At 39.6% G+C, this 13,075-nt stretch overlaps 1 protein-coding gene across 1 annotated transcript in view; it reads left to right on the top strand.

Annotated features, from left to right (window-relative positions):
* The window catches only part of LOC108702762 (E3 ubiquitin-protein ligase Itchy), a 43,222-nt gene that overhangs the window by 4,866 nt on the left and 25,281 nt on the right, over positions 1 to 13,075 (top strand). The gene's annotated exons all lie outside the window — the stretch shown is intronic.

Genomic DNA, 13,075 nt, shown 5'->3' with positions numbered 1-13,075 from the left:
GACACCTGATGTGTCTGCTGCTTTTAACCTTGTGCCTTGTGTGTGTACTAGTGTCAACAACGCACTGTGTGTTTGCAAACGAAACAAGCCTGCTCCATTAAAATCATTTTGTAATTTGTTGGGTGCAGGAGGAGGTTCACAGGGAACTCTGAGTTCACTCATGTATTATAAGGGATAATGTACCCCCTACTGTAAATTATACGGATATAGTAGTTATGAGGAGTTATGTGACCATATAAAGGCACAAGGCTGCTGGCTGAGTTAAACAGGGAACTCTGAGTAATACTCATGTATTATAAGGGATAATGTACCCCCCTACTGTAAATTATTAGGATATTAGAAATCACTGAAGAGTTCTGTGACCATATAAAGGCACATGGCTGAAAATGGAGTCAAACAAGGAACTCTATCACTCGTGTTATAAGGGATACTGTACCCTTACTGTAAATTATAAGGATATTAGAAGTATCCAGTCCTTAAAAGGGATATAAATGAGCTGGAGAGAGTGCAGAGACATGAAACTAAATTGGTTAGAGCAGGGGTAGGCAACCTGAGGCTCGGGAGCCTCATGCGGCTCTTTATCCTGCTTGCTGCGGCTCGGTCTTGTGGTTTTTACTGCCCTCGCACCTGCTGGCGGCTGTTGAGTGTGTGACCGGGGTAAGTTAACGGTTAGCTTACTGCAGTCGCACACTCAGGAAGCTGCCAGCAGGTGTGAGGACTGTATAGACGTCCCAGGAGTGACAGGCAAGACCGAGTAGGCCTACACATGCATACTGCACTTTTGTTTGGTGTATTCTGATGTTGTAACATTTAAAAAAGTTTAAAACTTTTAAAAGTTTATAATCTGTGTTATGTTTTGCAGCTCCAGACTATTTTTCTTTAGTGGAAGAGGGGGCAAAATGGCTCTTTTGATAGTAAAGGTTGCTGACCCCTGGGTTAGAGGGATGGAAGACTTAAATTATGAGGGTGTCAAGGTTGGGGTTGTTTTCTCTGGAAAAAAGGCGATTGCCAGGGGACATGATTACACTTTACAAGGGGGTTCTTCACGTTCAGGACAGTGAGGTTGTGGAATGCACTGCCGGGTGATGTTGTGATGGCTGATTCAGTTAATGCCTTTAAGAATGGCTTGGATGATTTTTTTGGACAGACATAATATCAAAGGCTATTGTGATACTAAGCTCTATAGTTGTATTGGGTATATATAATTTATGTAAAAGTAGGGAGGGGTGTGTGTATGAATGCTGGGTTTTCATTTGGAGGGGTTGAACTTGATGGACTTTGTCTTTTTCAACCCAATTAACTAACTATGTAATGTACCCCCTACTGTAAATTATAAGGATATGAGAAGTCACTGAGCAGTTCTGTGAACATATAAAGGCACAAGACTAAATACGGAGTTATACAGGTACAGGATCCATTATCTGGAAACCCGTTATCCAGAAAGCTCCAAATTACGGAAAGGTTGTCTCCCATAGACTCAGTTTTATCCAAATAATGCAATTTTTTAAAAATGATTTCATGATAAAAAAATGGTACATTGTACTTTATCCCAACTAAGATATCATTAATCCGTATTAGAAGAAAAACCGGCCTTTTGGATTTATTTAATGTCTACATGATTTTCTAGTAGACTTGGGGTATGAAGATCCAAATTATGGAAAGATCCATTATCTGGAAAACCCCATGTCCCAAGCATTCTAGGTAAAACGTCCCATACCTGTACAAGGAACTCTACCACTCATGTATTACTGTATAAGGGATAACGTCTGCCCTACTTAAAATACTAATCATATTAGAAGTTGCTGTAGCTCCATTCTACCTGCTGCTATGAAATGTTCACCTCTCAGGAGCTGATTGGTGTTTACTTTTACATTCTAAGTTATATTTTTATTGGCATTTAGTATGTACAGGGTTCAAAATAATAGTACAGTACTACTCATAACATTAGTTCAGGGGAAAAAAATAGGATTTAAAATATTTTAACGGTGATGATATGTGGCTTGCTTCTTGCAAGTATAGACTTGTCACAAAGGAAAATGTCTTTTTATTCTTTTGTCTGTGGCATGCTACTGTATTGGGTTAATGGGATACAAAGGCTGCATCACCAGTAATCATAATTTGTACACAGATTGTTATTAACCTATTGCTTTGTGAATTAATGCAAGATATACCAGGAAGTAAATGTCATTTCTAGAGTATTTCTGCCTCCAGCAAAGTCAGTCCTGAAACATGAGCGCACAGATACCTTTATAAAATGTATCATCCGTTCCAGTATTCCTTGTATTTGCAAAAGTTGCCTAAAAAGTGGCCCCATGGTCCTATGTGCAGAAAGAATGTCTCCCCTTCTTAACTTAAATCAGTAGTGGAATGTGCCATCAGTCAGATCTAGATAGTAAGCATGCCTGGAGACACAGCTGTAGACTTGTGGTATGCAATTTCATGGAGTGTGGTTTAGTGCAATTGTCACATAAATCTCTCAGCCCTATAATAAGTAGTCATTCTGCATTTTGAAGCGGTTTCCTTTGAAGGAGAAGGAAAGGCATCGTACACTTGGGTGTGCCAAATGTTAGGCACCCCCAAGTGTTTGTATTGACTTACCTGAAACCCCGGTCCATTGCTCCTTTCAGCAGAAAACTGCCCTGGCCCGGGGTTATACCACGGAGAGATCTTCTTCCGTCTTCCTCCTTCTTCGCGTGGCTGCGCATGCACAGTAGAACTAAAAGCCGAACTTAAACTTAAAAAGTCTGCTATTTTGTTCTACTGCGCATGCGTTTCCCATGGGAAATTTAAAGAAAGAAGAAGACAGATGAGGATCGCTCTTTGGTGCTCACTGGTATAACCCCGGGCCGGTGCAGTTTTCTGCTGATAGGAGCACCGGCCTGGGATTTCAGGTAAGTCAATACAATCGCCTGTGGGTGCCCAACATTTGGCACCCCCAAGTGTACGATGCCTTTCCTTCTCCTTTAAACGAACGGTCATTAGATGTATGTATTGCATTGCTTTATTTTTGTATGGTATGGGACCTGTTATCCAGAATGCTCAGGACCTGAGGTTTTCTGGATAACATATCTTTTCATTATTTTGATCTTCATACCTTAGGTCTAAAAACCATGTAAACATTAAATAAACCCAGTAGGTTGCCTCTGCTTCCAATAAGGAGTAATTACAACTTGGTTTAGATCAAGTACAAGGCACTGTTTTATTATTATAGCGAGGAAGAATGGGAGACATTCATTCCGTAATTTGGAGTTTTTATAACGGGTTTCCAGATAACCGATCCCATACCTGTACTGAGCAAATATTGCAGTAGGTGAAACCAGAAACCTAAAAATACAATTCCGACCAGGCAGCAACAGTTCAAGGGGATACTAATTGCAAAGGAATCTATAGATTTTATAGATATAGATATCTATAGAGCAATGGGTTTAAATTAAAGGGGTAGTTCACCGTTAAATTAGCTTTTAGTATAATGTAGAGAGTGCTTTTCTAAGACATTTACAATTGGTTTCATTTATTTATTATTTGTGGTTTTTGAGTTATTCAGATTTTTATTCAGCAGCTCTCCAGTTTGCAATTTCAGCAATCTGGTTGCTAGGGTCCAAACTACCCTAGCAACCATGCATTGATTTGAATAAGAGACTGAAATATGAATAGGAGAGGCCTGAAATGAGTAATAAACGGTAGAAATAACAATACATTTGTAGCTTGACAGAGCATTTGTTTTTTTAGATGGGGTCAGTGACCCCCCCCCATTTGAAAGATGTCAGAAGAAGAAGGAAAATAATTCATAAACTATAAATAAAAAATAATAAAGACCAATTGAAAAGTTGCTTAGAATTAGCCATTCTATAACATAATAATTTAACTTAAGGGTGAACCACTTTTAATTGTCTTTTTTTATATTCTGCGTATCTTCCCCTTTTCCTATCCACTTTGGGTTTTTGGCTTTAATAATTAATGCCTGAAACTTTTCCATTCAAACTGCATCTCACCATTAACTCTCGCATGCGCTCACCCTCCCAGTTCCAGGTCTGCTGCATATGTATGACTGCCAGCAAGGTTAGAGAAGATCTGTCCCCTCTGAACACCATTCAGAGTAATGCTAGTCCAGTTTGTAATGTGTGGTTTTGTTTATATACTATGTTTAAGGCTACTGTATGCTTTCCATTTTGTGTGAGAATTTAGATTGAGAAACAAGACTGGCTCTTTTGAGTAGTGTATTGTGACTGAAGCAGGTCAGTGTTCAGTATACTGTATATCATGCAGGCATCCAGTCTGGCAGGTTTTAATCCCAGTTTGCATATGTTTGTTTAATTAATCCACAATCTAATTCTCCTATGATCCATGCTAAGCATGGCAGGGAATTGGCACTAATTAAGGAGCAGAATATTTTCAGACCTGTGCTTTATAAGCTATTGGTATGTGGACCAATATTTCAGTTTGTTGCAATTAGTCTGATAAGCTTCGGGTTTTGTTTCTTTAGCATTCTGTTATTTACTCAATGTAACTGATGTGTCTCAGTGGGACCTGGATTTTACTATTGAGTGTTGTTCTTAGATCTACCAGGGAGCTGTTATCTTGTGTTAGGAAGCTGCTATCTGATTACCTTCCCATTGTTCTGTTGTTAGGCTGCTGGAGGGAAAGGGAGTGGAGTGATATCACTCCAACTTGCAGAACAGCAGTAAAGAGTGACTGAAGTTTATCAGAGCACAAGTCACATGACTGGGGGTAGCTGGGAAACTGACAATATGTCTAGCCCCATTTCAGGTTTCAAAATTAAATATAAAAAAAAATCTGTTTGCTCTTTTGAGAAATGGTTTCCGTGCAGAATTCTTCTGGAGCAGCACCACTAGCGTTTTGAATCCCCCCCCCCCCCCGTGACAGTATCCCTTTAATCTCTGTTCCTCCACTGTCCCTTTATTCTGTAATGTGTTATAAGGAAGCTTGTTTGAAGAAATCCTGAGAATGATGGAGGTAGGGGGGCAAGACAGACAACTCAAGGTACATAGTGGCTCTTCTTGGTTTGACAGAATCAGCATGAGTTCCATTTGGCTGTCCCAATTGATACACATTTGTCCTTTATCAGATTTATTTGCAACATGTCTCTCCAAATGCCCCTATTGATGATGTCTTTATCATATGACAACAGCATTTTGTTATAAACTGTCTCACATATATGGTGTATATTGGATTACTGCTTGTATAGAGGATGTCAAAGCGAGTTTCCTTCTAAAGATTGACTTTTCATTTGATTTTCATGCCAGAGAGGATGTCATGCTCCTTCTTTCACTTTCTCATTATATATTGAAAGCTTTTCTAGTTCCAATTTCTTTGAAGTGACCCACACATCTCCATTACAACAGGACCAGGCGCGTAACACTAGAGGAAGCAGACCTGCAGCACCAAAAACCTCCCTCCGACGCTGTTTTAAAGAAAATTTTGAAGGGATCTGGAGCGTCTGGCGGAGTGCACGCTCAAGCGACAGAGGGGGGAGGAGAGAGGGACTGTTTCTATGTGCGCCGTACCCCTTCAAAATTTTTCGACGAGGGGCTTCAAGCACTTGAAATGCAGCTGAACAGGACAGCCGCAGCATGTTGGCCACCTGCAATATGTTGACATGAGTATAGCTACAGTTCTGCGTGTGTAGGAAACCAGTTATATTGACTGGGTGATATGGGCATTGGGTCTTAAATCAACTATAATGCTTACTTTTCCTTGTTACAGGTATGGGATCCATTATTTTGAAACCCTTATCCAGAAAGCTCCAAATTACGGAAAGGCCATTTCCCTTAAGGTGGCCATAGACGCACAGATAATATTCGGTGCATGTATGGTGGTAAATGAGCAGACCGATATCGGCAGAAGACTTGGATATCAGTTGGCTTGTCGATCGGGCTGGACGGAAAATTTTTATCGGGCACCCAAACATCGGCCACTGTTAGTGCTTAATTGTTAGATACAGGTAGAATTCTATTGTTTCTACCTCTATATCTGACGATTCAGCTTTACACGTGTGTATTAAAACAAACGATCTTTCTTGGAAAGATCTTTTCCAAGAAAGATCATAATTGTTATGTCTATGGCCACCTATAGACTCTGTTTTATCCAAATAATCTAAATTTTTTAAAATGATTTCATTTTTCTCTGTAATAATAAAACAGTACATTGTACATGATCCATTCCAAACTAACATATTAGAAGCAGAACCAGCTTGTTGGGTTTATTTAATGTTTACATAATTTCTTTGTAGACTTAAAGGGTTTGTTCACCTTTGAATTAACTTTTAGTATGATGTAGAGAGGAATATAAATATCTGAGACAATTTGCAGTTGGTTTTAATTTTTTATTATTTGTGGTTTTTGAGTTATTTAGCTTTTTATTTAGCAGCTCTCCAGTTTGCAATTTCAGCAATCTGGTTGCTGGGGTCCACATTACCCTGTCAACCATGCATTGATTTGAATAAGAGATTGAAATATGAATAGGAGAGGCCTGAATAGAAAGATAAGCAATAAAAAGTAGCAATAACTATACATTTGTAGTCTTAGAGAGCCTTTGGTTTTTAGATGGGGTCAGTCACCCCCATTTGAAAGTTGGAAAGAGTCAGAAGAAGAAGGCAAATAATTAAAAATTATATAAATATAATTGTGGTGCACAATGCTTCTATGTAATGTTTTCCCTTACCTCTCTATAGAAAGACAGCTGCTTAAGTAGATTGTTTTGCAAACATACGAAGGGTCACTACACGGCTATATATGCCTAAGATTCTCATGAAAAATGTTGCAAAATAATTGATTTAACGCAGTGTAAATTTCAGCCTCAAGCCTGTGCCACTGCAACCTTTTATTAGTGGATGGAAACAAACTTGTTCTCAGTACTTCTGGACTTCTGTATTGGGGTGCTCTTCATATTTCTAATTCAAGATATTTGCCTAGGGCAGTGCTGACCAACTTCTGTGGTACCGAGGTCCAAAATTTTACTGGTCTATGTGGTGGAGGGCTGATAATGGAAGTCAGTGTTGGCCACTCCCCCTTTAAACCACACCCACTGTAAACCACACCCATATTACCACAACTTTTAAGATCATATCCACATTAACGGTGGTAGCACACCCAAAAACCAAATGGTTGGTGCTCACTGCAGGGAAATCCCTTATCACTCATATGTGAAAAATTGAAGTTATGTTAAAAACATATTAAATCCATATGCTTCATCCTCCCCTGTGGATAATATAGCAACCCCCCAACACATGATTAAACACCTTAGGGGCCCTTAACAACAATTTCCAAATGCTAACAAACCCCTAACAGGCTAACATCCCACAAGTAGCGTAGGGCAAGCAGAGAATGGCACACACAAGCAGCACTGGGCAAGCAGAGAATGGCACACACAAGCAGCACTGGGCAAGCAGAGAACGGCACACACAAGCAGTACTGGGCATGCAAAATGGCACACACAGGCAGCACTGGGCAAGCAGAGAATGGCACACACAGGGAGGGAAGGCAGAACAGAACAGAGCAGGAGACAGGGAAAGCTATCACTCTAATATGTACTACATACAGTGATGCAGTGCTGGTGCCCCATTAGCATTTTGAATAAGGTGTGAACAGGTGAACAATGTGTTCAGTTTCAGTCTGGGTCTCTGGTGTGAACAATACAGGGTTTTAGGATATGAACAATAGAGGTGTCACAAGGGTGAACAATACAGGGGGATCACAGGTGTGAACAATACATGGGATAACAGTGTAAATTTGAGGTTTAAACAATGCAGGGGCCAGTTAATCTCTGTACTGATACCTTTTAAAGTTTGCATATGGTAAACAGACAGCATGTGGGGGGCGACAGAAGGGGGGGGGCGGCCCGCAGGCCGCCAATTGGAAAGCCCTGACCTAGGGAATGCACCCTGTTACAGACGAGCTGAAGCCTACTGGCCTAGTACAGTGGAATGATGGCATGGCAAGTTCTGCTTCTTGAAAACAGATGAAAAATAAGTCTTGGGGTTGTCTTGTTACTTTTGAATATATCCTTAAAATCATAAATGATGTTGGGCATTGTTATGCACAGGCTATTGTCACAAAACCATGTCATAACATGTTGGTATATTAGGTTCTCCTGTCTGTCTTTCAGCTCCTGCTCTATGTAAATCATTGGTTCCAGTCTGCAAATCCTCTTACAGGCATAGGTTATAAATATCTGTGTGTCTTTTTTTGACAAAGGACCACTATCCTGATGTATCCAGAGAGTGTTCCTTCCACCCACATGCTGGGCCAAATCCAATCATTGGCCAGTGGGTAAAACACTGACTTTATTTAAATATTTTTATTTATGGAATTTTGTCTTACAGCAGAACAATTGCAGAGTGTAAACAAGCATAGATACGTTACAGTGTACAGAGCTCAAACGGTATATCACAGTTGTATGGGCAATATAGTCATCAATCAGAACCACATCACAAGACTGGGGGGTGCCCCAGTTGTAAAAATAGTAGTTCCACACTGCCAATAGGACTATCATTAAACTGGTGCTCTTTGAGAGCCAGGGGTACCCCATAGCTTGCCATAGTAAGTGCCTAGGTACAGTGAGAACTAGGGGAGCTAACACCGAGTCCATACTCTAGGAGACTGTGAATGGGAAACCTGTAATAACTGACCCATAAGAAGTCCCCAGAGCAAAAATGCCGTTAGACAGATTAAGTTTGTGCACATTAACAATAACTCAAAAGTCTAAAACAAATTGTTAAACTGAGCAGGGAAATACCAATACAAATAAAAAGAAAATGAAGATAAAAACAAAAAATAAAGAGTGGTCAAACATACGAAAACACTGACTTTATTCTGTGAAATCACTTACCCTTTGGACTTCTGATTTAGCTAAAGATTAGGTAGTAATAGATAGTGGAAACAAGTGCTTTGCACAGCTTAATGTAGTGCACTTTGTCTTTAAATTCTAATATCTGAAGAGGTGTACTTTGCTCCATAGAGAATGCCTTGGCAGCTGTATGACAGATGGGAATTTATAATCTGCCCATGCTCGGGTTTTTGTGTAACATGGGCATGTGCAGTGTTTGTTTATCCTGCATCTACATGTTGTACGTTCATGTTGGCATTTTTTATTAACATAAATAAATTGCTTTGACCGCTGTGTACAATGGGCCCGGGTGCACACGCCCCAGACCTTCAGCAAGGGGAGCCAAACACCACGAAAAAAACGAGGCTGGCACAAGCCTGGACCCACAAAGTAGTAAAGATTGTAAAAGGGTTAAAAAGGCTTACATTTTATTTTCCATAATTAAGAACCAAGGCCTGACGCATTTCGTGTCTACCAAGGACACTTACTCATAGTCCTTGGTTGACATGAAACACGTCAAGCCTTGGTTTTACTTATAGTACTTATGAGTAAGTGTCCTTGGTAGAAATGAAACGCGTTAGGCCTTGGTTTTACTCATAGTATTTGAGTAAATGTCCTTGGTAGACATGAAATGCGTCAGGCCTTGGTTCTTAATTATGGAAAATAATGTAAGCCTTTTTAACCATTTTACAATCTGACTCTGGCTTTACTACTTTGTGGGTCCAGGCTTGTGCCAGCCTCTTTTGAAGTTTTGTGGTGGGATATAGCTGGCTATCCCTATTTCATTTTTCCTTTTGTTTTCCTATTTATTTTTGTATAATGTGTGAAAATATTAGATATTGCAGTGCTTTCACGGTAGAACTGGATCTTAAAGGGATGGTTCACCTTTAAGTTAACCTTTAGTATTTAGTATAATTCTAAGCGATTTTTCAATTGCCCTTCATTTTTTTATTTTTTTTATAGTTTTGGAATGATTTGCCTTCTTCAGATTCTTTCCAGCTTTCAAACTGGGTGTCACTTACCCCATGTAAACAAACAAATGCTCTGTAAGGCTAAAAATGTATTGTTATTGCTACTTATTACTCCTCTTTCTATTCAGACCCTATTCATATTCCAGTCTCTTATTCAAATCAAAGCATGATTGCTAGGGTAATTTGGACCCTAGCAACCAGACTGCTAAAATTGTAAACTGGAGAGTTGCTGAATAAAAAGCTAAATAACTCAAAAGCCACAAATGATAAAAAGTCGAATTCAATGGCCTCAGAATATCACTCTCTACATTGTACCAAAAGTTAATATAAAGGTGAACAACCCATTTAACTGCACATTCCAACTTGCCTTTAGGCTTGCATGTTATTCTGCTAAAATCCTCCTTTCATTCTGAGAGAATTTGAAGCCGCAGATTTCCTAGTATAGTGCCCGACACTGTCCTATATATGTCTAATTAGTAGAAAGTTCACCTGCAGCATTATATACGTCTTCTTCTGTGTGGTGCTGATTGCTGCACTGCTCTGCTGGTTTGCTAATTATGTGGTTTTGCACATCAGAATGTGTTTGTATGTGACCACATAGAGCAGTGCAGCAATAGTTGACATTTGGCTCTGTCTGGTGGAATGTACTTTTCTCTATTACCACTGATGACAAAAATCCTGACGTGCATGAGGTTGGGCAGTCACGCTCCACCAGTAGTTCCAGGTTTTCTTGTTCTGTGATACAGGTAACGTAAACAATCTTTATGTGCTGTCCATAGATATTATTGGCCGTGCTGTTGACTGTCGTAAATAATATTTAAGCAACAGATATTTTATATCATATTAAGTGGCAATATTAAGTAAATATTGCCCTTTTACATCTCTTGCCTTGAGCCACCATTTTGTGATGGTCTGTGTGCTGTCTCAGAGATCACCTGACCAGAAATACTGCAGTTCTAACTGTAACAGGAAGAAGTGTAGAAGTAAAAGACAGAACTCTGTCTTTTAATTGGCTCATGTGACCTAACATGTATGGTTTGTTTTTGTGCACCGTGAATCCTAGGATCCCAGGGGGCGGCCCTTATTTTTTAAAATGGCAATTTTCTATTAGGGATTACCCAATGGCACATACTACTAAAAAGGTATATTATTATGAAAATGGTTTATTTACATGAAGCAGGGTTTTACATATGAGCTTTTTCATGCAATATATTTTTATAGAGAACTACATTGTTCGGGGGTATAGTTTTACTTTAAGTTGCATAGGGCCACTGAATATGGGAAGTATAAAAAAAATTTTTTTTATAAAAAATATTTTTTCTCAAATACTTTTTTAGTTGGGTGCTAATAGTTAAAATGCACAGAGGGCATGAGCTATCCCTCGTACAAGCACTCCCACCAAGCTGTGGCATAAATAAATAATTAGGTGTCATTGGAGGGGATTAGGTGTCCTATATGTTGATGGCTGTGGCTGCCACATTCTAACTTCTGGCGCAAGAATACAGCTCAGCTTTTCATTCTTGTCCTTCCCTTTGTAGTGTAAAGTTGAAACCGACTCTGTATGTTGCAGGCAAAACAAGAGATACTTGGTGTCCCCAGTATTAAGTAGGCTTATTCAACATCACATCCCAATCCTTGTATCCCTCCACAGCAGTTCATTCATGGTGCATGTGATTCTACTTGTATTTTGTCAACATTGCACTGGTATCCATTTCATAATAAACTGTTGCATGTTCCTGTTTATTTGCTCACTTCGACTTTCTTACTTGGTTGGAACCCTACCAGGAGCAGCATATGCTGCCAGGTAGGACTCTCTCCTCTCTGTCTCCATTGTTCATTGTTATAGATTTATGTATTCTCTGCTGTACTTTACTTACTTATGTAGGTGTGTCGATTTGGGAAAGACAAATATTTAGCATGTCTTGTAAATGATATCCTTATCAACGGTGACTAGTGATGTAGTTTTTGTCACATGACTCATTAAAACGTGAGTATTATAATAAATAAAGTACCCCTTGTTGGAAAATATGAGGCCTTCGTCCTTGTGCTTTAATATGGTCATGGAACTCCTCAGTGACTTATAAAATCCTTATAATACACAAAAGCTATGAATATCTTGTAAATTATGTCCTTAAAAATAGTGAGTTCTGATGTCATTTCAGTCACATGACTCACTGAAATGTGTGTATTATAATAAATAAAGTACCCCCAGTTGCAAATTATAAGGATATTAGAAGTTACCTTGGAGTTCCATGACCTGTGTAAAAACACTCTGCCTTCGGCCTCGTGTTGTTATATGGTCATGAAACTCCTCCGTAACTTATAATATCCTTATATTTTACAAGAGAGGATACTTTATTCACTATATACTTTACAAAAGGGGGTACTTTATTCACTATATAATACAAAAAAGCCATGAATATCCTGTAAATTATATCCTTATAAACAGCTCTCAGTGATGTCATCAGTTCATAAATGGAATTTAGTGAATTTAGTTTAGTCACATGACTCACTAAACGTGCCTTTAGTAGCAGTGGGATAATAGTCTCTGGGAAGCGAGTGTGGCTGTGGGATAGCAGGTATAGTAGGGAGAGATGGTGCCTATAGTAACAGTGGGATAATAGTCTCTGGGAAGGGAGTGTGGCTGTGGAATAGCAGGTATAATAGGGAGAGATGGTGCCTATAGTAGGGGATAATGGCCTCTAGAAAGTGATTAGGGCTGTGGGATAGCAGGTATAGTAGGGAAAGATGGTGCCTATAGTAGCAGTGGGATAATAGTCTCTGGGAAGGGACTGTGACTGTGGGATAGCAGGTATAGTAGGGAGAGATGATGCCTATAGTAACAGTGGGATAATAGTCTCTGGGAAGGGAGTGTGGCTGTGGAATAGCAGGTATAATAGGGAGAGATGGTGCCTATAGTAGGGGATAATGGCCTCTAGAAAGTGATTAGGGCTGTGGGATAGCAGGTATAGTAGGGAAAGATGGTGCCTATAGTAGCAGTGGGATAATAGTCTCTGGGAAGGGAGTGTGGCTGTGGAATAGCAGGTATAATAGGGAGAGATGGTGCCTATAGTAGGGGATAATGGCCTCTAGAAAGTGATTAGGGCTGTGGGATAGCAGGTATAGTAGGGAAAGATGGTGCCTATAGTAGCAGTGGGATAATAGTCTCTGGGAAGGGACTGTGACTGTGGGATAGCAGGTATAGTAGGGAGAGATGATGCCTATAGTAACAGTGGGATAATAGTCTCTGGGAAGGGAGT

This window comes from Xenopus laevis, chromosome 9_10S (assembly GCF_017654675.1).
Source record: "Xenopus laevis strain J_2021 chromosome 9_10S, Xenopus_laevis_v10.1, whole genome shotgun sequence".
NCBI classification, from domain to species: domain Eukaryota; kingdom Metazoa; phylum Chordata; class Amphibia; order Anura; family Pipidae; genus Xenopus; species Xenopus laevis.
The sequence above is the reverse complement of the archived record's forward strand: the minus strand, read 5'-3'. Positions and strand labels throughout refer to the sequence as shown.